Source organism: Ambystoma mexicanum, chromosome 14 (genome assembly GCF_040938575.1).
Source record: "Ambystoma mexicanum isolate Mex_15411 chromosome 14, UKY_AmexF1_1, whole genome shotgun sequence".
NCBI lineage: Eukaryota > Metazoa > Chordata > Amphibia > Caudata > Ambystomatidae > Ambystoma > Ambystoma mexicanum.
The window spans coordinates 294,989,476-295,015,472 of record NC_090940.1 but is presented as its reverse complement, the minus strand read 5'-3'; positions in this window follow the sequence as shown (position 1 = coordinate 295,015,472).

Sequence of the window (25,997 nt, the reverse complement as noted above, 5' to 3'; positions counted from 1 at the left end):
AACTGATGAAGAGGGCGGAGAAGGTGCTGTGGAGCACAGCGACGGGGATCCCACCGCCAGCCGGAGATGCAAGGCCCGGCTCCCCTCCCATGTTGTGATCTCGTCGGGGAGTGAGGAGTCCGGTGCCACGTCCCAGGCCGCAGCTGCCGGGGGGAGGTCCAAGAGGCGGAGGTTGGAGTTGGACTCCTCGGCAGCAGAAGGGGCAGCTGGGACCCCACAGGGCCCAACAGGGGAAGATGGCACGGAGTCATCCAGGTTGGTAGGGGGTTTGGTGGAGGAGGAGGCTGTGCAAGCACCAGAGACGGGGTCTGGAGGTGGGGATCCCACTGGTGCTAGTGGTGCAGTGCAGGACCAGGGACAGGAGGCAGCACAGGCCGCCGCGGAGGTGCCTGTGTGCAATCCTGTCCCTGATCCTGTCCCTGCATCATCTTGCACCAGCAGGGATGCCTACGTCCAGACCCGTTTTCAGGCAGGGGATGAGCTCACGTCAACTGGCCTTCCTCTGCCTGCGGACGTGGCTATCCGGGTCCGGTTTGAGCCTGTCCTGACTGGTGTGGCGTTGCGTCAACGGGCCATGCGAGGTGACCTGCAGTCTTTTCATGAGGAGACTGCACGTCATCTCGAATGGCTCGTTGACCACGTCAGCCTGCTGGGACAGGTCACCCAGGCCGGATTCCTCCGTTTGCTGGGGCTTGCTACGACCCCCTCCTCAACTGAACCCCCTACGCGCCAGTCATCCTCCGTGCCATCTTCCCACCCATCAGTCACCTGGGTGTCCTGTGGAGCTGCCTCTGACGGTGCGGCCAGGCTGGTGGAGGAGGCATCCCTGCCACAGTCGGGAGTCGGACGTCAAGCAGGGGTGGCCATATCAACTACTGCACCCCAGCCGGCGGAGGATGTGCAGGCAGCAGGAGGCAGTGCACGGGCAGAGGCACAGCAGCAGCAGCAATGTGGTGGGAGACATGAAGGCTCGGGGCCTTCAACATCGGAGGGGCAGGCATCGGCCGGAGGGCAGGAGGACCCAGGACAGAGAGTGTCTTCCGTGTGGCAGCGGTTGGGCCACGCCATAGATGCGGAGCGGCAGCGGGCGGAAGAGGCACGGCTCACAATGGTCAGGGCGGAGAACTCCATGCGGAGGGCCCTGAGGCGGGCCGAGTGCCTCGAGGCAATCCGCAGGGGTTTGGAGGTGGACACGGCGACGACCCTGCGGACCCTCGGGGCCATGGAGGAGGACCGCCTCCGGGACATTGAGCAGGAGTTCGATGATGCCCTGGCCCGGGACATCAACAAGTGAGCCGTCAAACTAGCCCGCTGCCCTTGTACATAGTTATGTAGGTAGTGTTAGGTTTCATTTTTCTTTGGATTTATTTTGGACCTTTCGGACATTGGCCACATTTTTGTATATGGTTTATTTTATTAGCTAGTGTAGTTAGATAGGTTTCATTTCTTTTGTTGGGATAATGGACCCTGGCTTGTTCCCATGTACATAGTTCACTGTTGGATTGTTTTTTTTCACATTTTAACCATGGAGCAATGGCTTTCTTTTTTATTTCCCATTGGATTTTGTTTTGTGGACAGTGACTTTGGACACCATTACTTTGGAATTTTATTTTTGGTTTTGCTTTTTTTCACGGACATGCTTCTTTTCATTTTTGTACATTCACATTTCTGTTTCTTTATTTTTGATTCTATTTATGTTTCCTTTAATACATATTTTTTTTAGTGAACTTCAATGTGTGGTATCTCATTGGTTTCATGCATTTCATGATATGGGTTTTGAGATTCACTGACACCCATTGGGTGTATGTGAGGGAAATGTGTTTGTTTCGGAACTTGCAATTGGTGTTCTGTCATGTAATTGCCAATTATGAGTGGGTGGATGCAATACTCGGGTGGGTGTTTTGCATTTGGAGGCTGACCATAGGGACCAGGGATCTAGATTGTGATGACATGTTGGCTGGGGAACATGAGTTGGACATGGGTGGGGGCCTGCTGGAAGGTGCCCCACAGTGCTGGGGGGTGGAGGGGTGGGAGACATGGGTGGGGGCCTGGTGGAGGCTGCCCCTGGCGGCTGGGGGGTGGGGGTGCTGGGAGACATGGGTGGGGGCCTGGTGGTGGGTGCCCCTGCACTGCTGGGGGGTGGGGGTGGTGGGAGACATGGGTGGGGGCCTGGTGGAGGGTGACCCTGCACTGCTGGGGGGTGGGGGTGGTGGGAGACATGGGTGGGGGCCTGGTGGAGGCTGCCCCTGGTGGCTGGGGGTGGGGGTGGTGGGAGACATGAGTTGCACATGGGTGGGGGCCTGCTGGCAGGTGCCCCACAGTGCTGGGGGGTGGGGGCGGTGGGAGACATGGGTGGGGGTGGTGGAGGCTGCCCCTGGTGGCTGGGGGGTGGGGGTGGTGGGAGACATGAGTTGCACATGGGTGGGGGCCTGCTGGCAGGTGCCCCACAGTGCTGGGGGGTGGGGGTGCTGGGAGACATGGGTGGGGGCCTGGTGGTGGGTGCCCCTGCACTGCTGGGGGGTGGGGGTGCTGGGAGACATGGGTGGGGGCCTGGTGGTGGATGCCCCACAGTGCTGGGGGGTGGGGGTGGTGGGGAACATGAGTTGGACATGGGTGGGGGCCTGCTGGCAGGTGCCCCACAATGCTGGGGGTGGGGGTGGTGGGGAACATGAGTTGGACATGGGTGAGGGCCTGCTGGCAGGTGCCCCACAGTGCTGGGGGGTGAGGGTGGTGGGAGACGTGGGTGGGGGCCTGGTGGAGGCTGCCCCTGGTGGCTGGGGGGTGGGGGTGCTGGGAGACATGGGTGGGGGCCTGGTGGTGGGTGCCCCTGCACTGCTGGGGGGTGGGGGTGGTGGGAGACATGGGTGGGGGCCTGCTGGCAGGTGCCCCATAGTGCTGGGGGGTGGGGGTGGTGGGGAACATGAGTTGGACATGGGTGGGGGCCTGGTGGTGGATGCCCCTGCACTGCTGGGGGGTGGGGGTGGTGGGAGACATGGGTGGGGGCCTGGTGGAGGGTGACCCTGCACTGCTGGGGGGTGGGGGTGGTGGGAGACATGGGTGGGGGCCTGGTGGAGGCTGCCTCTGGTGGCTGGGGGGTGGGGGTGCTGGGAGACATGGGTGGGGGCCTGGTGGTGGGTGCCCCTGCACTGCTGGGGGGTGGGGGTGGTGGGAGACATGGGTGGGGGCCTGCTGGCAGGTGCCCCACAGTGCTGGGGGGTGGGGGTGGTGGGGAACATGAGTTGGACATGGGTGGGGGCCTGCTGGCAGGTGCCCCACAGTGCTGGGGGGTGGGGGTGGTGGGAGACATGGGTGGGGGCCTGGTGGAGGCTGCCCCTGGTGGCTGGGGGGTAGGGGTGGTGGGAGACATGAGTTGCACATGGGTGGGGGCCTGCTGGCAGGTGCCCCACAGTGCTGGGGGGTGGGGGTGGTGGGAGACATGGGTGGGGGCCTGGTGGAGGGTGCCCCTGCACTGCTGGGGGGTGGGGGTGGTGGGAGACATGGGTGGGGGCCTGGTGGAGGCTGCCCCTGGTGGCTGTGGGGTGGGGGTGGTGGGAGATATGGGTGGGGGCCTGGTGGTGGGTGCCCCTGCACTGCTGGGGGGTGGGGGTGGTGGGAGACATGGGTGGGGGCCTGCTGGCAGGTGCCCCACAGTGCTGGGGAGGTGGGGGTGGTGGGGAAATTAGTTGGACATGGGTGGGGGCCTGCTGGCAGGTGCCCCATAGTGCTGGGGGGTGGGGGTGGTGGGGAACATGAGTTGGACATGGGTGGGGGCCTGCTGGCAGTTGCCCCACAGTGCTGGGGGGTGGGGTGGTGGGAGACATGGGTGGGGGCCTGGTGGAGGCTGCCCCTGGTGGCTGGGGGGTGGGGGTGGTGGGAGACATGAGTTGCACATGGGTGGGGGCCTGTTGGCGGTTGCCCCACAGTGCTGGGGGGTGGGGTGGTGGGAGACATGGGTGGGGGCCTGGTGGAGGGTGCCCCTGCACTGCTGGGAGGTGGGGGGTGGGAGACATGGGTGGGGGCCTGGTGGAGGGTGCCCCTGCACTGCTGGGGGGTGGGGGTGGTGGGATACATGGGTGGGGGCCTGGTGGAGGCTGCCCCTGGTGGCTGGGCGGTGGGGGTGCTGGGAGACATGGGTGGGGGCCTGGTGTTGGATGCCCCAGCACTGCTGGGGGGTGGGGTGGTGGGAGACATGGGTGGGGGCCTGGTGGAGGGTGACCCTGCACTGCTGGGGGGTGGGGGTGGTGGGAGACATGGGTGAGGGCCTGGTGGAGGCTGCCCCTGGTGGCTGGGGGGTGGGGGTGCTGGGAGACATGGGTGGGGGCCTGGTGGTGGGTGCCCCTGCACTGTTGGGGGGTGGGGATGGTGGGAGACATGGGTGGGGGCCTGCTGGCAGGTGCCCCACAGTGCTGGGGGGTGGGGGGTGGGAGACATGGGTGGGGGCCTGGTGGAGGGTGACCCTGCACTGCTGGGGGGTGGGGGTGGTGGGAGACATGGGTGGGGGCCTGGTGGAGGCTGCCCCTGGTGGCTGGGCGGTGGGGGTGCTGGGAGACATGGGTGGGGGCCTGGTGGAGGCTGCCCGTGGTGGCTGGGGGGTTCGGGTGGTGGGAGACATGAGTTGCACATGGGTGGGGGCCTGCTGGCAGGTGCCCCACAGTGCTGGGGGGTGGGGGTGGTGGGAGACATGGGTGGGGGCCTGGTGGAGGCTGCCCCTGGTGGCTGGGGTGTAGGGGTGGTGGGAGACATGAGTTGCACATGGGTGGGGGCCTGCTGGCAGGTGCCCCACAGTGCTGGGGTGTGGGGGTGGTGGGAGACATGGGTGGGGGCCTGGTGGAGGGTGCCCCTGCACTGCTGGGGGGTGGGGGTGGTGGGAGACATGGGTGGGGGCCTGGTGGAGGGTGCCCCTGCACTGCTGGGGGGTGGGGGTGGTGGGAGACATGGGTGGGGGCCTGGTGGAGGCTGCCCCTGGTGGCTGTGGGGTGGGGGTGGTGGGAGACATGGGTGGGGGCCTGGTGGTGGGTGCCCCTGCACTGCTGGGGGGTGGGGGTGGTGGGAGACATGGGTGGGGGCCTGCTGGCAGGTGCCCCACAGTGCTGGGGGGGTGGGGGTGGTGGGGAAATGAGTTGGACATGGTTGGGGGCCTGCTGGCAGGTGCCCCATAGTGCTTGGGGGTGGGGGTGGTGGGGAACATGAGTTGGACATGGGTGGGGGCCTGCTGGCAGGTGCCCCACAGTGCTGGGGGGTGGGGTGGTGGGAGACATGGGTGGGGGCCTGGTGGAGGGTGCCCCTGCACTGCTGGGAGGTGGGGGGGTGGGAGACATGGGTGGGGGCCTGGTGGAGGGTGCCCCTGCACTGCTGGGGGGTGGGGGTGGTGGGAGACATGGGTGGGGGCCTGGTGGAGGCTGCCCCTGGTGGCTGGGCGGTGGGGGTGCTGGGAGACATGGGTGGGGGCCTGGTGGTGGATGCCCCAGCACTGCTGGGGGGTGGGGTGGTGGGAGACATGGGTGGGGGCCTGGTGGAGGGTGACCCTGCACTGCTGGGGGGTGGGGGTGGTGGGAGACATGGGTGAGGGCCTGGTGGAGGCTGCCCCTGGTGGCTGCGGGGTGGGGGTGCTGGGAGACATGGGTGGGGGCCTGGTGGTGGGTGCCCCTGCACTGTTGGGGGGTGGGGATGGTGGGAGACATGGGTGGGGGCCTGCTGGCAGGTGCCCCACAGTGCTGGGGGGTGGGGGGTGGGAGACATGGGTGGGGGCCCGGTGGAGGGTGACCCTGCACTGCTGGGGGGTGGGGGTGGTGGGAGACATGGGTGGGGGCCTGGTGGAGGCTGCCCCTGGTGGCTGGGGGGTGGGGGTGCTGGGAGACATGGGTGGGGGCCTGGTGGAGGCTGCCCGTGGTGGCTGGGGGGTTCGGGTGGTGGGAGACATGAGTTGCACATGGGTGGGGGCCTGCTGGCAGGTGCCCCACAGTGCTGGGGGGTGGGGGTGGTGGGAGACATGGGTGGGGGCCTGGTGGAGGGTGCCCCTGCACTGCTGGGGAGTGGGGGTGGTGTGAGACATGGGTGGGGGCCTGGTGGAGGGTGCCCCTGCACTGCTGGGGGGTGGGGGTGGTGGGAGACATGGGTGGGGGCCTGGTGGAGGCTGCCCCTGGTGGCTGGCGGGTGGGGGTGGTGGGAGACATGAGTTGGACATGGGTGGGGGCCTGCTGGCAGGTGTCCCACAGTGCTGGGGGTTTGGGGGGGTGGGAGACATGGGTGGGGGACTGGTGGAGGGTGACCCGCACTGCGGGGGGGTGGGGGTGGTGGGAGACATGGGTGGGGGCCTGCTGGCAGGTGCCCCACAGTGCTGGGGGGTGGGGGTGGTGGGAGACATGGGTGGGGGCCTGGTGGAGGGTGCCCCTGCACTGCTGGGGGGTGGGGGTGGTGTGAGACATGGATGGGGGCCTGGTGGAGGGTGCCCCTGCACTGCTGGGGGGTGGGGGTGGTGGGAGACATGGGTGGGGACCTGGTGGAGGCTGCCCCTGGTGGCTGGGGGGTGGGGGTGGTGGGAGACATGAGTTGGACATGGGTGGGGGCCTGCTGGCAGGTGCCCCACAGTGCTGGGGGATGGGGGGGTGGGAGACATGGGTGGGGGCCTGGTGGAGGGTGACTCTCACTGCTGCGGGGTGGGGGTGGTGGGAGACATGGGTGGGGGCCTGCTGGCAGGTGCCCCACAGTGCTGGGGGGTGGGGGTGGTGGAGACATGAGTTGGACATGGGTGGGGGCCTGGTGGAGGCTGCCCCTGCACTGCTGGAGGGTGGGGGTGGTGAGAGACATGGGTGGGGGCCTGGTGGAGGGTACCCCTGCACTGCTGGGGGGTGGGAGTGGTGGAGAACATGAGTTGGACATGGGTGGGGGCCTGCTGGCAGGTGCCCCACAGTGCTGGGGGGTGGGGGTAGTGGGAGACATGGGTGGGGGCCTGTTGGAGGGTGCCCCTGCACTGCTGGGGGGTGGGGGTGGTGGGAGACATGGGTGGGGGCCTGGTGGAGGGTGCCCCTGCACTGCTGGGGGGTGGGAGTGGTGGGGAACATGAGTTGGACATGGGTAGGGGCCTGCTGGCAGGTGCCCCACTGTGCTGGGGGGTGGGGGTGGTGGGAGACATGGGTGGGGCCTGTTGGAGGGTGCCCCTGCACTGCTGGGGGGTGGGGGTGGTGGGAGACATGGTTGGGGGCCTGGTGGAGGGTGCCCCTGCACTGCTGGGGGGTGGGAGTGGTGGGGAACATGAGTTGGACATGGGTAGGGGCCTGCTGGCAGGTGCCCCACTGTACTGGGGGGTGGGGGTGGTGGGGAACATGAGTTGGACATGGGTGGGGGCCTGCTGGCAGGTGCCCCACAGTGCTGGGGGGTGGGGGTGGTGGGAGACATGGGTGGGGGCCTGGTAGAGGGTGCCCCTGCACTGATGGGGGGTGGGGGTGGTGGGAGACATGGGTGGGGGCCTGGTGGAGGGTGCCCCTGCACTGCTGGGGGTGGTGGGAGACATGGGTGGGGGCCTGGTGAAGGGTGCCCCTGGTGGCTGGGGGTGCAGGGGGACATGCGTTGGTGGCCAGTAGTGCAAGTTGACATGTGGGTTGGCTGGGGGCATGGCCATGGTGGATGGGGTGCCTGCAGGACATGTGCAGGGTAGGCCCCTGTGGTGTGAGCCACCTACAGGGGCCGTGGAGGGTGTAGAGGGAACACCTGGGAGGGCCCACACGTTCAATTCACGTGTGGTGCTCCCCGCGCACCCCTGTAATACACGTACCCTGATGAGATCGCGTGTGGAACTTCCCGCGCACCCCTGTAATACACGTACCCTGATGGAATTGCGTGTGGAACTTCCCGCGCACCCCTGGAATACACGTGCCCTGCTGATGTCACGTGTGATACTTCCCCCGCACCCCGAAATACACTTACCCTGATGAGATCGTGTGTGTAACTTCCCGCGCACCCCCGAAATACACGTACCCCGCTCAATCGCGTGTGTAACTTCCCGCGCACCCCCGAAATACACGTACCCCGCTCAAGCGCGTGTGTAACTTCCCACGCACCCCCGAAATACACGTACCCCGCTCAATCGCGTGTGTAACTTCCCGCGCACCCCCGAAATACACGTACCCCGCTCAATCTCGTGTGTAACTTCCCGCTCTCCCCCGAAATACACGTACCCCGCTCAATCGCGTGTGTAACTTCCCGCGCGCCCCCGAAATACACGTACCCTGCTTAATTGCGTGTGTAACTTCCCGCGCACCCCCGAAATACACGTACCCCGCTCAATCGCGTGTGTAACTTCCCGCGCACCCCCAAAATACACGTACCCCGCTCAATCGCGTGTGTAACTTCCCGCGCACCCCCGCAATACATGTGCCCCGCTCGCACAGGCCCAATTGCTGTATGTTGCCACTTTTGTAATGCGCAGGGACTCTACCGCCTGCCTTCGTGTGGCGGACGTGTTTCAGCTTGTGCGTGTCTTTCGCTGTGCGTGGCTTTGCCCTATTCGATTCCATGAATACGTGTGGTTCAAGTGCGTGTGGGTGTTCCGTCTGCTTCCCTGCTGTACATCCCCACTTCCGCCCTTATTTTCGCGCATTGTTCCCCATTCCGCGCGTTACGCCCCGTGTCCCGCCCACTTTCTGGTGTATGCGCTGAGGTTGTGCGCTTTCACTGTGCCCGTCTCGCACGCCTTTCGGGATGTTGCAGCGACTTGTGCGCCATGCACGGGTTTGGCGCACATCCCGAGGTAAACACGCGCAGGGACTTCCATGAATCGCACACGTGCGCGTGCGCCTGTTTTTTTTGCGCTTGTGCCTGCTTGCGCCTGCTTGCGCCTGCTTGCGCCAAGATTTTCGGCGCACGTTTGTTCCATGAATCGGCCCCTATGTGTCATGTTTTTAAAGAATCAATAAGGGCAATCGTGTTGTTATAGAGAGGCATTAGTTAGGATTATGCATTTTAACACCTTTTCCAGTATTTCACTTAGTTTGATTAGTGTATTCTGAAATATTCTTTGAACACCAAATAGAGAGTAAAAATATTTTATAAATGTAAAAATCCTATACATTTCCTGCAGTGTCAATTCACCAACTTGCAGAATTTGAGGAATTTGCCACCATTGACATCACAGGAAGTTGCATCATTTGATCTGATATCATAACAAGTGACATCATACAGCATTTCACCCTTATGACATCACAAAACTGTATTGCAATCTTGAATTTAAGTTTGAACCTTAAATAACAGGATTTCACAGAATCAGATAATATAGGTGTAGCAGTCACAAGAGACAGCATAGGGAGCACTGGTGACCTTTACCCCTTGCAGTGCCCTTAAATCCTATATGCACACACCCTACAAAATGGACTAGTTTTGATACAGGGTGTAATGCACATATACATTTTAGTTCGGTGAGGTCAATTCGTGGAAAAACCGAGCAAAATCTGTTTTTGTCCCTGCACTATGATGCACCCATATGTATTGTATTGTGCCCTTTCCCCATTTGTATGGCCTCAATGTGCTTTGTGGTTGGCACACCCTTGGTGGCCACAGTCCATGTGTAGGAGGATCTAAGAGTTTAAATTAAAAGATGCATGTGTGAATTGTTGCCAGGCTAGGACTTAGATGGTCCTCTTAAACAAATGTATACCAGGAAGTATAAAAGTATAAAAGAAGGGCAGGTCTGGAAGAAAGGGGAAAGAAGGTCTAGAGAAGCTTGGATCGCTCCATGCTGTTGAACTTCCATGCCATCAGTGGATAAACAGGAAACCACTACATGGTAAGAAGCAGCGCACATTCTGGCTACTGTGCAGCAGTCATTTGGGAGAATGATACACCTGAGAACTGGCCCACAGGATGGTCTGCTTCTCAGAGGCAGGTGGACCTAGAGGGAAGTTCCCAAGCCATGCAGGAAGTGGTCTGAAGTCAAAGACCTCCCTAAAGCCTTATCAGGGGAGAGGCCCCTGGCAATAGGGTGAGATAATATTGTGCTCCTGAAAAGGACTCTGAGTGAAGAGGAGAGGGGAATGCTGTAGAAATCGAATGTTTTAGAAAGACTTCAACAGATTGCAGAAGAAACCCAACGTCAAGGAGAGGCTTCAAGTGAAAGCTGAGAACCCCAATCCTGAAAGGAGTGTTGTGGGAAATCCCACTGAAGCTGGAGGAACCATAGGTGGAGTTAATGCTTGAGAAAATGAGGTGAAGGCAGGAAGACCACAGAGGGCATTCGACTGTGAGTAAACCCTGGAAGAGACTATCTGTTTTACTTTTTAGACTAGGGCTGGGCATTTAAGAGTAGGATTTGTGAACTCTTTGGAGCATTTCTATTAAAAGCTTATGGTAGGCAGGAGGCTAAAGAATATTTAAGAGTAGGATTTCTAACTTTCTGATGGATACATCTTTTGGACATTGATTTGTAGAATAGCAGGTCCCAGTGGCACAAGGAATTTTGAGAAAATGCTAAGAACTTTATGATTTGGACACTCATTCTTAAAGGTGTTGGACATCTGGAGAAAGCCCCACTTTGGGTTGACCATCTCTGACACTGTTTGCTTTAGGAACTTCCTTACTTTTTGTAGACGTTTCCCTAGTTGCCTAGTTTGGTCCAACCCCCTTCCCTGATCAAAGACTAAATAAAGCCATCCACTTGAACCATAATTGTTTAGTGTCACATATGTCATTACTCTCTCTTACCACAGAACCTGGAGCACAGCTTCTGCCTGTCTCCAAAACGGTGCCACAGCTCTCTTAGTCCTTAGCTGCTGCCGTGCAAGGCAGCTGGAATACTAATTACAAACAGGAGATTATTAACCACCTACAACTGGGAACCTTTATTAATTTGAAAGCAGCAGATGCTGAGTGAACACCAAACACCAACGGAAATCAGATGAGACCTTGGACCACAAGGGTTCCAGTAACGCAGCTTCTGTGGGATGTTTTTACCCATGCATCCAAGCCCTACCATAAAACTGTGCAGTACTGGCATGGAAAACATCATGATGGCCAGAACTCCCCAGAGAGTGCACAGGGAAAACATGAAGAATAGGCTGCCACCCATTTTTGCCTATGTTGTGAGCACAGGAGGGCACTGCCTAAAACCACCATTGGGCTACACACACAGTAGCCTGAAACCATTGGGAATGGCAATGCTGATTGCCAAAAAGCAACTCAGAACTGTGGGGAATTCATTTTCTTAATCCCAAAAATGGTTGCAATACCGGTACTCGCCACTATCAGAAAGCCGGCGTTTTAAAACCACCAGACTTTTGTGTAAAACTGAACAAATGAAACAAAACCAGGCCAAGGAAAGACTTGCTAAGAGGTGGATACAATGTAAAACTATATTCTGAAATGACTTGAAGGAAGTAATTATTTAATGTATAGGTAAAAATTGTCAGTTTGATTTGAATGTAGAAAACTGGGAACAAAAAGTGACATTTAGCTGAAACCTGGCTTAATGAAACTGGATTCTGCCTGACAACTACCCCCGACAGGAGTTGAAACCTGCTCGGCTACTCTTCCCAGGCCTAGCTGCATCCTGCTGCCCCTTGCCAAAAGGATCTCACACCTCCCTGATTGAATTAAGGGAGGGGACCTGCAGACTGCAGGAGGTTGAACAAAGCCTTGTCCTGGACTCAAGCAAATGTTATATTGGGGGGGCCGTAAAGTGGCTTCCTCTCGGGAAAACTGGGAGGGGCAGTGCCTCTGCTAGCAGCTGAGCTTGGGGGAAGTGGATAAACCAGTTATGCCACCCTGTAATGTGGGAAGCCACACCCCTTTTTGACTAGAGCATAATTTTAAAAAGATAGATAACTCATAGTGCGGACTTGTCAGAATTATATAAGTAATATCATTATTTTTGTGATTTTTCTGTGCACGTTTTAAGAGGTGTTAGGACCCTGTGGTGTATTCTGGGGGGTTGCTAGCGGAAAATAGGGTCTTACTCCTAATTTCTGCATGTTAAAAATCTGACACTTCATCAATTAATGTCCATACTCCTTGTGCACATTTGTGTAATTTTGGGTAAATGTCCGATATTGCAAAACCAGTCAAAAAGCGCAAAATGTTGTCATTTTTGAATGCAAGCCCCCAGGAAGATCAGAGCCGGACAAGCATGGACCATAAGGAATATATAATATGTACATGTAATGTCAACCACTTGTGTACCTGGAATATATGTATTTGGGTCAGAAATAGATTTGTGTGCAATCTGACAAGGGGAGGTTCCTCTGACCATAAAACCTACAGCATCACTCTGACTCACATTTCCTTCCCCCAATCAAGGGAGAGAGGAGGAATTGGCCAATGATAAGTGAGAGGGGCAGGTTTAGTTATGACCAACGCACACACCCACTTTCCAAAACACATAAAAAGAGACTGCTGGGACAGGTAGAGACATTCAATTCCATTTGCTGCGGAGCATGCTGACCGACAACTTCACATCCAGAGATCCAGACTTCAAATCCATCAATCTCCAGAACCTGTAGCAGGAATTAACTCCAGAATTTGTAGCAGAGAGGCCTGAATCCACCAGCTGAATCCTCTTCAGCAGGCCTCAAAACCAACCAAACTATTCAACAGCCGGGCGAGCTGTTTGAATTTTGCCAAGAATTTTTGCAAGAACCTGTAGCAGTATCCAGAAAGCAGTGCTGTATCCGGAACCCGGGAGAACCACAAACCAGACCGCTGTGAGCAGAACTAGAGATCCGGATCGCTGTGAAGTGCCGAGACCAGAACCGGAGTTCAGTCCAAAACCTGACCAGATCCGTGACGAGGCCTATTTCAAAATATATTGTGAGTACCGCCAGAACTGTGCAGAACCCAATCTCTTAGTTAAAATAATCTAATTCAAGCTATATTAACCTAAGTAGAACTGCCTCCTAGAAATCGTGTCATCTGTCATTTTCAAAGCTGCACAACTGTCACCTGTCAATTCTGCAGCTGCAAGCTGTCACCTGTCATTTTGAGTTTTACTTTAAATCCGAAAATCTACCTTTATTAAATTGTCCGTATCTCTGGAACCATTTGGGCTAGAAAGCTTAGAATCTAGGCTTTCCAACAAACCTAGAACCAACTTCCTACTCCTTATATTCCGTAATCGCGAGACACACACTCGCAAATTTTACCGCGATTTGCGATTTGGCCCGATTTCTTCATCTGTAGAAATCAGCAGCTTTTTGCTTCTCTTTGCTAAAATTTGTTTGCAATCTCCTGATCATACTTAGAATATTGTTAAAGTGAGCCTGAACTAATACAAAGTAGCCATCACCTACCCTGAACCTCTAGAGGGAATTAAAAGCAATTTTAGCACCTTTTCACTTCCTTGCAAACCACATTAAAGTAATTTGCCTGTGTTTAAAACTCATCCCTGTTTTCTCTAAGCTTGCTGGGGGAACTGGAACTGTGTATTGCATTATAAAGTGTGATTTGTGGGATTCTTGAAGACTGTGTGCTCTCCTTCCATTTCTTGTATTGCATAGGGGGGGAGTGAATTGTCAAAAGAAAAAGTGATCATATTACCTTTTGCTAAAATCATAACAAGTTATTTCTGTACTGCATTTTATTCCACCTTGCATTTCCTTGAAACCATCAAGCATTTTCAGCTACCTCATCCTCTACACTACTCCTAAGTAACCAAATCAGTGTACCTCTGTAACATTATCTATTTTTGATCCCGGTCTTATTCTGAAGTGTGATATCAGTTATCAATTTATTTATAAAGTGTGATAGATATATATTGTTGAATTGTCCAAATAAACCTTTTAAATTTGCAAAACAAACCTACTTCTTGGCCCAGTGGGGTCGGGGGGATTCTAAGAGGGGGGTGTTATACAAGGGTTGTCATTCAGAGTACTGAACTAGATATAAAAATACATCAATAGGGTTTTCCTCAGCATCCCAGACTAGGCATTGACTTAGCTGTAGTGTTGATTGAATATCGCTTACAAAAGTGGGGGCTCGTCCGGGATATTCTGGGTTAGATTTACCACTTGTGCAGATTAATACAGTGTGCCAACTGACCAGATACACATATCCGGTTAGATCACCACGCTGTTTTACACTGTGAAAGCATCCCTCAAAGGAACGCTCTAAGGAAACAGTCTGTTTTGCAAAATAAAATACAAACTTCTGTAAGTCAGGAAGGAACTCAAATTCCAGAATGACGACCTTGGTAGATATGAAAATAGCCAGAGAGCACTTCTTACATAAGCTATTTGTGAGAGGTGAGTGGACTCATCAGGACCAAACGGTCTGGTTGCAGGAAATCACGCAACAGGTCACTGAAACAAGGTCAGATACATGGAGAGATCAGGGTCCCCTACATGTGGCCCTGAGTGAAATATATATGGCCCCCGAAGCCAAAGATGAACATAATAAGATTGCCAGGATAGCGGCATATTTGTATCTGTATATGGGAGCCATGCAGGACAAATGTGCTGAAGGCCAAGATCTGGCAAATAGGCAACAGATGGCGTTAGAAAAGGCCCAATCTGACCTGGTCTCTTCTGAGCAGAGGCTGCAGAGGAGCCAGGAGTCAGAAAATGATAGTAGGCAGTATATCATTAAAATAAAAGAGGACATGGATATACTGCAACAGGAAAAGACAGACCAGGATACCAGAATTCTGGCTTTGCAGAAGGAGCACCAAGACAGTTTGGACTCCTTACTGCAGAGCCAGAAAAAAGCTGGAGCAACAGATCAATTTCAACAGGGCATGCACAGAGCAGGTAGCCACCCTGCAAATCCAACTAGACAGAGAGAAAGAGGAAAGCAATAAATTGATTTTGAAAGACCTGAATACCCAGGCAGAGTTTGATGAAGAACGCCAGAAAGCTGGTGCCTTTCAAAGGCAGAGGGACGACCTGGCGTCACAAATGCAGGCTCTTGGTCAGGAAAGGGATACCTTAGGCCAGGAAGTCTGCCATTTAAAAAGAAAAATTGAAGAAAATCACTTGGCCCTCCAGGGCCTGGGTGACCTCCAAAAAGAGCATCAGGGCTTGCTAGATCACAGCAGGAGGGTGGAGGAGGCTCTGGCAAGAAAGGAGCAGGCCAGTAGGGATGGGACTGAGGAGGTAACCCTCCTGCAGAAGAGACTGGCCCAGTACTCCGGGACCAATCAGGAGGCACAGAGAGAAAATGAGGCTCTCTGTCAGCACAATGATAGGCTCCAGCAACAGGAAGCCATGCAGGAGAGACTGATAGAGTCTAGTAAGGCCTTAACTGAGGAACTGAAAGTGCAGGCTCTTGCATTGCAACAGGAAGCAGGGGCGGATAGAGATGAGGTTCGCTGGGAAAGAGAAACTCCTGAGCATAACCTCAGGAGCCCTAGTACCAGAGGCCTTCATCTCTCCCAGTCCCTGGACTCTGCCACCCCCATGTCCTCTCGCGCACATGAGCCCAGGGCCACGGGGATGGCAAATTACTATCCAGCTAGAAGTATGGGGCTCATAGGCCAGTACCTCCCAGGAATGGATGGGCGGGCATCCGGGTATGGGCACCCAAGCACAGTGCAATTTAATGGGGAACCCCAGGAGAGTAGGCCCACTAAGGGCATCCTGAAAACCTCTGCCCAGTTAGGTCAGTGGGGGGGATACCCAGCAAATCCTGGTAGCAAGGAGGGATCTGAAGACTCCTCTGAGCGTCACAGGACACAGGAGACCAGGTCCCCACATTCTGCCAGCCATTCCCAGGCTCACAGAATCCGGGAAAACCTGGAAGATCAGACGGGCACCTCTGGGAGCAGCGCTTCTGAGTCGGAGGATGAATGGACCAGGGTTACCCGAACCAAAAAGGCCAATAAGGCAAAAAGGGCCTTGCTTAAGGACCCATTGAAACAAATAAAGGCAATAAGGAGTGTCATCACGTCTTATCATAAGAACGCCAAGTATTCTGTTTGGGAACACTTGGAGCTCTATGAGCAAATGATGGAGACTTTCCATTTGAAGGACAGCCAAAGATGTATTCAATATGTAAAGTGGACCTTCTCACCAGAATACTCCAGTTTCTTTGCGGGGCTGGAGGATCAAAACCATTCAAGGTGGTCCACATACAGGGTGGCCATCTTGAAACATTTTTCTGTGCACAGAAATCCTCAAGAGGCTCGCAAGGCAGCCTACAATTTGCAATGTGGGGAGGATCAGGCCCCACAAGAGTTTGTGCAAGAATTAAAGCATGCTTTTGCGCAGACCACCTTAAGGGTGCGCACGGATAGCAGAGAATTTATCAATACGTTTTTCCATGCCTTACCCAAATACATAATGACCCAGCTCGTGAGAGATTTCCATGAGAAAAGATCTTTAGACTGGGTCATTGAACAGGCTACCCGGATCTATGAGGTGCAGAAGCCCATCGAAAATAAAAATAATGCGCTGAAAAACCCCAAAACCAACAGCACCCCTGCTGCTGCCAAGGTGGCAGAGGTAAAGGTTGCCCCCGTTTTAGATTTGGAGATGGGGGGGCCTAAAAACCTGGCTGCACCAAATAATTCACAGCCCAGAAGGCCCTCGTGCCAGTCACAGACAGGGAGTCGAGGAGGTAGTCCTACAAATGGGGTCCCCCGCTCCCCTGACTATGTAAGTCCCCGCTACAAGGGAAACCGACCCATCCTGGGTTATGTGTGGACTCCTCCAGCCCAAGGGGGGGGTCCAGCCAAGCACCTGACCCGGGGAACTTCCCTCCTAACTTCCCCCAGGAGGGCAGAAATTCACCAAATCCTGGGCAGAACTTTTTCCCCAGGTATCCACCCAATTTCCAACCCCAAAACCATCCATCCTTCTTTCCCCAATTCCCTGAGCCCAGACAACCTAATCCGGGAGAGGGGAGGCCAAGGATGGAGGGGTACCCAAATCTTCCCAATCCGGGGTATTACCAGAGAAGGGATAGCTACCGTTCCCGGGATCAGCCCAGGGGAGAAAATAGAGCCCGTATCAGCCTGAGTGGGTTTCACAACTTGAGCGCCAGGTCCAAAATATGGCACGGTATCTAGGTCACATACTGAGGGCTCAACAGAACCCTCAGATGAGCATGCCACCGCAGAATGCCCCAAACTCTGGACCTGGTGTTCCAGAACAATGACGGGGGCAGCACCCCGATAACCCACCGATTCCCAGGGAGGAGGCACAAGGGGAAGGGGGGTTTAAAGCCTTGCAGGAAGCTTCCTTCCCAACTTGTAAACAGCCCCTGGAAAACCAGGAACCGGAAACAAAATATCCTGCCCATGAAAGCCTGCCTCCCAAGGAGCAGAGGGTGGGTAGGAGAAACAAAGGACCCAAACAGACCCACTTTGTGGAGGAGGTACAGGTCTTCCAATTTGAGGGAGAGGGATCCTCAGATGATCCTGGGAAAAGGATCTTCTCCTTCAGAGATGGGGGAACTCCTCCCAAGGAAAAGTGGGTCCCAAGGGATGTCAATTCAGACTGGGGAGATGTGGAGACTGAGCTACCGCCGCCCATCATCTCATCCCAGAACCGACAATACCAAAATCCCCTGGTTCAAACCCATCCTGGTGACTGCCTCCAAAAAGGGGGGTGCGGCCCAGAACCGCAACCAGGGGAACCCACAATGGCTCTGATCTCCAGTTGCCAACTTTTTCTTTCAGATTCCCAAGGCTCTCCACAGAATTCTGCCCAAATCTCTTCGCTAGCAATGTCCAAAACCAGAAACTTAGCCCACCAGTTGTCCAAAAATGTGCATTATCTGTGCCCCCTTGAGGAGAAGGAGGGAAGATATTATGACCCGGTACAAGTACAGGGGCAGGGCACAATTTTGGCACTGGTGGACACTGGACCCCAAGCTACCCTTCTGTCCATAAGGGCCTTTGATGAACTAAATGCAGGAAGGGGGGAGAATTACTGTATTCCTCTCACCTCTATTCCTGGACAACTGCAGAACTTTGACGGGAAAAAAATTCCTGTCGAGGGGACGGCAGATTTGGACATTAAAATTGGGCGACACAAGGTGAAACACCCGGTCATAGTAGTGACTCCAGAGGGCACCCCTTGTTTACTAGGGAATGACCTCCTGAGAAGGTTGTCACCCCTAATAGATTGTGTAAACAAGGTCCTATGGACCCAGACTAGCCGACCAATAAAATTAAAACAGAGTGTCAACCATGTTAGTTTAAACGGCACCTGCCACATGGTTGAACAAAAATCTGACCAAGTAGAATTTCACTTCCAGGACAACCAAATTCCAGACGTGACAGTAATAGCCGTAGGACAACAGACTGGTGTTGGGGGGTCCTCTCTATTTCTGAAAATCAACCTTCCTTCCAGTTTAAGGTGGTATTCCACACTGGAAGGAAACACCCTGAAATTCTTTACTAATCCACAATCAGAAACTCACACTCCTATAGTCCAGAAAGATGTGAAATCAGCTCAGAGCCTGGCTGATATTCAGCAAATTGGAGAGCAGTTGTTCATCCCTTTTCAGTTAAATGATGGGAAGGACTCTGTTCTCGCTCGAGTGTGTGTGAACAACGGTAAGAGCTTCATCAGCAAAGCCATGTTCCGCCAACTCCCAAAAGATCCAGCCAATCCCAAATTCAAACTGATAGACAAATGGGAAATGGACCTGGAAGCACCTAATTCTAAACATCTCCTGCCAAGCAGGTGTATGCTCAAAATCTCCATTGGCAACAAGAGCATAGTCCATGATTGTTGGGTCGTGCGAGACGTCACTGCCGCCTTTTACTTAGGAAGTGACATTCTCAATCGCTTTGCCATTAGTTTGGACCTAATAAACTTCAAAGCTTGGTCCCGATTAGCGGATAATCCCATGGGCTTTGATGATCCAGAAAAAGCATTTAGGTCAGCTCAATTGCTACCTTATGCAGTTGAAATTCAGATCAAAGAGGAAGTCACCATCCCAGAAAGGACCCGACAATTCTCCCTGGAAGTGAAAGTTAAAAGAGGACAAAAATTGAAAAACCCTGATGCTTAAATACATCTAAATGCTTCTCTCCAACAGCAAGGGTTGGGGGTAAACCCAACACCATTAGTCAACATAGAACATGACACCATTCCAATAGAGGTGGATAACAGCGACTTAAAGAGTATTACTCTAGCCACAGGCACCATTATTGAAATGGCTGTTGATGACCGACATTTCTCCATTCATTTAGGAAATGAACTGTTAGGACCGATCCCCAAGGACTGTTTTGACAGTGACAGTGAGGACAATACAACACCAGACAGGATTTTCACCCGGCATGGGGGGAACTTCCTGGTGTACACTTCTTGCCCTTATGGTAAGGAAGATGTGACTTGTGACTTCAGGATGGATGAGGTGATTTTCCAGGTCCATGAGGGCTGCCTTTCCCACCTGAAGCCTCCAGTCCAAATCAGCACTCTGACCAGGTACTTCTCCACCCAGCTGGAGGAGGCCGCTGAGATAGCCAAACCAGACGTCTTTCCAGGCTTCAGGCAGATGGTGGAAGAGAGAGTCAACCTAGCTGATGCCTGTGTGACTCTGGAACAGAAGCAAAAGTTGAAACAAGTTTTCTTGGATTTCCAAGATCTCTTTGCGGTAGACTCATATGACTGTGGTCGCACCGACATCCACACCACAACAATTCCCACGGACCCTGGAATGACTCCAGTGTTTGTGAAGCAATATCGTTTGCCTCTCGGATCCATGAAGTCCCTTACTGAAATAATTAAGAACCTTGAGTCCCGGGGAATAATCCGTCCAGTACACAGCACCTTCAATAATCCGGTGCTGGGAATATTGAAGCCAAACGGCCAGTGGAGACTCTGCGCCGACCTTAGGGAGCTCAACACACGGGTCCATACTTCCCGATGGCCTCTGCCCTACATTGACCAAGGGCTGGCCCAGATTCAAGGGTCACAAATATTCACTGCAATAGACCTGACCAATGGATACTGGACCGTGCCTGTCAGTAGGGAGGACCAATACAAACTGGCTTTTACCTTTGGGGGCCAGCAGTACACCTGGACCCGGACTCCCTTCGGATACCTCAACTCGGCAATTAATTCAACATTTTCTTACATAAGGCCATGCCCGACCTGGGTGCGAGGGGTAACCTGGCTTATTGTTCTGACTTGAGTGTCGTGTAGACCGATGAGACCTCCGTCCCCAAGTGACGCACAGGGGAACTAAATAGAAACCCGCTGTACGACCTTTGAGACCACAGGTGAGAGATGTCTTCTCGGATCCACGGAGCCTCTAGGAACACCGATGCTGCTGTCAAGAGGGAATGAGGTTAAGCACCAGGCAAGCACAATACAATAAGGAAAACAAGTAACTAAAGTGTCTTACCTATCTGGTGTAATGGAGACCCAGGTGACCTAGTAGGGAGGTTCGAGGCTCATTAGATGCGGCGGTCCCTGGAATGGTAGAACCGCAGGTTCAGCGTGGATGAAGAGTAGCCACCTGTGGGAGTCAGGGCTGGACTTGAATCCCCAGTAGGGAAAAGGCGTAGAAGATCAGCAAGGTACCAAGGGATGATCCAAAGACAAGTCGAGGTGCAGTCCAAATATCCGGCAACAGGTAAAGAGTTCCAAGCAAAAGTACCAAGGGGTGTCCGAGGGAGTCCGTGATAGATTTCCGTGGTCAAGGTAAACAAGGAGCAAGTTGTAACGCCAAACAGTGTCCGAAGCCAGCTGAGAAGCAATGAGCGTTCTGTCTCTCAGTACTTTATACTGATCGCCCCTGGGTCACGTGACTTCTCTGGATCATGTGACGTCCACCAAGATCACATGGGGAACGCCGTAGTGTATCACGTGACTGGCGTGAGGACGTGAGGCCGCCCTTTCTGCTATACGTTCTCCAAGGCAGTTGCCAATGCAGAAAGGGTTGCAATCGAGCCCGTACACTGGTACGGAGTTTTCGGTTCTGTGGGTTCACCGAATCACTTGAGCCTCGAAGCTTGGGAGGAGGTGTTGGGGGAATGTGGGCAGTGTTCTGATGTGTCGTGGCCTGGTGTGCAGAGGATCGCCTAACATAGCCCCCCCCCAACGGCCCACGACCCCGTGGGCAGGACGGATGATCCCTATGGAAGCGGGCAACCAACCGCGGGGCGTTCAAATCAGACGCGGAAACCCACGAACGCTCCTCCGGGCCGTAACCCGTCCAATCCACCAGATACTGGAGTCTACCCCTAAACCACCTAGAACCCAAAATGGCCGACACCTCAAAAACATCAGGAGAGGTCAAGGACACCGGCGCAACAGGGGTACGAAGACGGACTGAGTCGGGACAGGGTTTGAGGAGGGAGACATGAAACACAGGATGGATACGCCAAGAGCTGGGGAGTACTAAACGGAAAGCCACCGGATTAACAACCTGTGAGATCACATACGGACCGACAAAGCGAGGCAGCAACTTCCGGCAACCCACTAGTCGAAGATGCCGGGAAGATAACCAGACCCTAGAACCCACCACCAGAGGGGGAGCAGCACGACGCTTGCCATCCACACGGGCCTTCATGGAGGCCTTTGCTTCAGTGAGATGAACCACTGTACTTGCATGAATAGCCGAAAGATCCCTAAGACATGTCGTGGCCGCAGGATTCAAAGAACCAGAGGCATCAGGGACCGGCAAAACCTTGGGATGTTGACCATAGAGGGCGTAAAAAGGAGAATAACCAGTAGCTGAATGAGCCGCGTTGTTATACGCGAACTCCGCAAGCCGCAAAACGGCCAACCAAGAGGACTGATGTTGCAATATGAGGCAACGAAGGTATTGTTCCATCGATTGATTCGTCCTTTCGGTCTGGCCATCGGTCTCCGGATGATAGGCCGAAGAATACCTCGTATCGATGCCCAACAGTTTCGTCAAGGACCTCCAAAACCGAGAGGTGAACTGTGAACCTCGATCGGAAACAATGACCGAAGGGAGGCCGAATAACATAAACACATGTTCAAAAAACAAGTCCGCCAAGACAGGGGCCGAAGGGATACCCCTACAAGGAACAAAACGGGCCATTTTAGTGAACGTGTCCACCACTACCCAGACGGTGTCAAAGCCTTTGGACTTGGGGAGATCGGTAACGAAATCCATTGTTAACGTATGCCAGGGCCTGGGAGGTACCGGAAGTGGAAGCAACAATCCAACCGGTCGACCCCTTTGATGTTTAGCCTGAGCACATACCGCACAAGATCTGACATAACACTCTACATCGCGCTTCATAGAAGGCCACCAACACCAACGCTTGAGAAGATCTAAAGTGCGCTCTTGTCCGGGATGGGCATTAAAGGGAGCGTCATGAGACCACTCAAGGGCTAGGTTACGTGTATCAGGTGTAGGAAGAAACAGGCGTTCATGTACGAAAGGTAGACCATCAGAATATACAGGATCCCATTCTCGCAACTGGTCAGAATGATTGCTAGTCCAGGACCGGACCGAATCTAATAGTGACAATGAGGGTGTACAGAGACAAATCACATGGCTTTTACCGAGAACAGTGTCGGGGAATGTAGGCAACTGGACCCCACCCGGAGAACGTGACAAGGCATCCGCCTTCCCATGTGAAGTGCCAGGACGGTGCATGATATGGAAATCAAAGGCGGAAAAGAAAAGATGCCATCGGACCTGTCTGCTATTGATGCATTTCAAAGAAGCCAGATCCTGTAGGTTCCGATGATCGGAGTATACCGTGACGGGATGTCTAGCCCCCAGAAGATGATGACGCCAGACACGGAAAGCATCCATGACAGCCAAGAGTTCTTTCTCCGTGACGGTATAATGAGACTCAGTACTGGAAAACTTACGGGAATGATATGCAACTGGATGTAATTTGCCTGTATTTGGACATGTTTGTGATAATACCGCACCGAGGGCAAAGGAAGAGGCATCCGCCTCAACTATGAACGGAAGATCAGGATTAGGATGTTGGAGTACCGGTGCGGTAGTAAAGGCGGTTTTCAAAGCCTCAAAAGCCTCCTGCTGTTCTCTCTGCCATTGATAAGATACCTGAGGACTAGTCAGGGCCGTAAGCGGGGCTACAATTGTGGAAAAGGAAGAAATGAAACGTCTGTAAAAGTTGGCGAACCCTAAAAAAGCCTGCAAGGATTTGAGTGTACGAGGTACTGGCCAATCTAATACTGCTTTGACCTTAGATTCATTCATGGATAACGCCCCAGGGGTGATGTGAAAACCCAAAAACTCGACAGTTGTCTTATGGAACTGACATTTCTCAGGTTTGGCAAACAAGGAATGTTCTCTCAAACGGGTCAATATTTCTCGGACATGAATCACGTGTTCATCAAGGTCACGAGAAAAGATTAGGATATCGTCCAAGTACACAACCATATATACATCCAATATATCCCTGAATATGTCGTTCATGAATCGTTGGAAAGTGGCCGGGGCGTTACATAGGCCAAAGGGCATGACCAGATATTCGTACAAGCCATACCGAGTGCAGAAAGCGGTCTTCCACTCGTCTCCCTCGCGGACGCGTACTAAGTTGTATGCGCCGCGTAGGTCGAGCTTAGTGAAAACGGAAGCGTGTGTTAAATGGTCTAGAAGTGGAGTGATTAACGGGATGGGATACCTATCCTTTTTAGTGATAGCGTTAAGACGCCGATAATCTACACAAGGGCGTAAATCCCCCTCCTTCTTAGGTACAAAGAAGATAGGACTTGCCGCGGGTGAAGTGGAGGGGCGGATGTGTCCTAGTCGCAGGGCGTTCTGTACATAGTCTTTCAACGCCAGTTCCTCCGAAGGGGACAAAGAATAGATCCTGCCCGAAGGAATATTGGAATCGGGAAGCAGTTCGATTGGGCAGTCATATGGTCTGTGTGGAGGGAGTACCTCAGACGAGCCCCGGTCGAACACTGACTCGAATTCTCTGTATTCTGGCGGAATCCCAGATACCAACCCCCCAACAGTATGTGTATGCACAAGCTCCGGATCGTCGACAGTCAGTGCGAGTTGGGCTAAGGCCCCCAAGGCCCGGGAAGGTGTGTCAGGGGCTTGATGGACCGGAAGACAATAATTCTGACAGATATCAGACTCAAAGACTACAGTACCTGACTGCCAATTGATCAACGGATTATGTTCATGTAACCATGGAATCCCTAGGATGATGCCGAATTGGGGTGTGGTGATCAAATCAAAACTCAGGGTTTCGGTGTGTACTTCTTGTATGGTTAACAAGAGGGGTGCGGTTTGCTGTTTGACAGGACCAGAAACCAGTGCAGAGCCGTCCACGGCTTGGACATGTTCCGGTCGTGTTTTCACCACTAAAGGTAGGTTGAGGGAATGGGCCAAATCAATATCTATGTAATTACCAGTGGCACCTGAATCAATAATGATATTGACTGCATGAAGAAGGCCTGTAGAGGGACATAGGGTAGCCTTTACAGAAATGGGTTGAACACGAGTAAAGGCAAGGGAGGTACCCGGAGAAGATGACGGAACACTCGACCTGTTCTCCGGTTCTAAGGTCGAGCCGTCCGAAAAACCTGACTCTTCCTGGGCCGTCGAGGACACTCTTTCACGAAATGTCCAGTGGTACCACAATAAAAGCATGCATTATCCACCCTTCTACGTTCTCTCTCAGATGTTGTAATAGGACTACGTAACCCTCCCACTTGCATAGGTTCTTCGGTACTGGAAGCAGGAGTGCCAACAAGAGTGGGAGAGGAAGTGGCCCCCAATTCAGCTCTACGCTCCGATCGTCGTGCATCTACCTGCAAGACCAGATCAACCAATTCCTGATACTGAGTAGGCATAGAAGGGATCACTGCTAGTGCATCTTTCATGGTGTTACTCAACCCCCTATAGAAAACCACCGCCCTCTTGTTTTCTGGCCATGATGTTTCCGCAACTAGCTGATTGAATCGGGTGATGTAATCTATCAGAGACCTTTTACCCTGAGTCAATTCCAACAACTCCAAATCCCTAGACTGTACCTTGTGTCGGGTATCGAATACTCGGGCCAATTCTAGGACCAGCAAATCAAAGTCGTAGAGAACTGGGCTGTTGTTCTCTAACAGGGGATTAGCCCAAGCGGCTGCTGTTCCGGCCAAATGGGAAAGGGCGAAGGCAGCTTTAGCAGTGGTGGTGGAAAAAGCCAAAGGTCTGCATAGGAAATGTAACTTGCACTGATTAATAAAGGTTCTGAACTTCTTGGGATCCCCTTGATAGCGTTCAGGAGCAGCTAGGGGGGAAGGGGTTGGAAGTATCATCGGAGTTGGGACTACAGGAGCAATAACAGGAGAGGGCGTAGTGGAGGAGCTGGCATCGCCAAACTCAGGGTCTGCAGGAAGGGAATGTTGAACACTTTGTATGGAATCTAACCTTTGATGGATCACAGCGTTTGCGGCGGCCATATCTGCCCTTAATATTGTAATTGCCTGAACCAAAGCAGCTATGGGTTCATCCGTGGATCCCTGCATCGTCTGACACGACTATACGGCTTCTCAGTCTGTTCTGACTTGAGTGTCGTGTAGACCGATGAGACCTCCGTCCCCAAGTGACGCACAGGGGAACTAAATAGAAACCCGCTGTACGACCTTTGAGACCACAGGTGAGAGATGTCTTCTCGGATCCACGGAGCCTCTAGGAACACCGATGCTGCTGTCAAGAGGGAATGAGGTTAAGCACCAGGCAAGCACAATACAATAAGGAAAACAAGTAACTAAAGTGTCTTACCTATCTGGTGTAATGGAGACCCAGGTGACCTAGTAGGGAGGTTCGAGGCTCATTAGATGCGGCGGTCCCTGGAATGGTAGAACCGCAGGTTCAGCGTGGATGAAGAGTAGCCACCTGTGGGAGTCAGGGCTGGACTTGAATCCCCAGTAGGGAAAAGGCGTAGAAGATCAGCAAGGTACCAAGGGATGATCCAAAGACAAGTCGAGGTGCAGTCCAAATATCCGGCAACAGGTAAAGAGTTCCAAGCAAAAGTACCAAGGGGTGTCCGAGGGAGTCCGTGATAGATTTCCGTGGTCAAGGTAAACAAGGAGCAAGTTGTAACGCCAAACAGTGTCCGAAGCCAGCTGAGAAGCAATGAGCGTTCTGTCTCTCAGTAC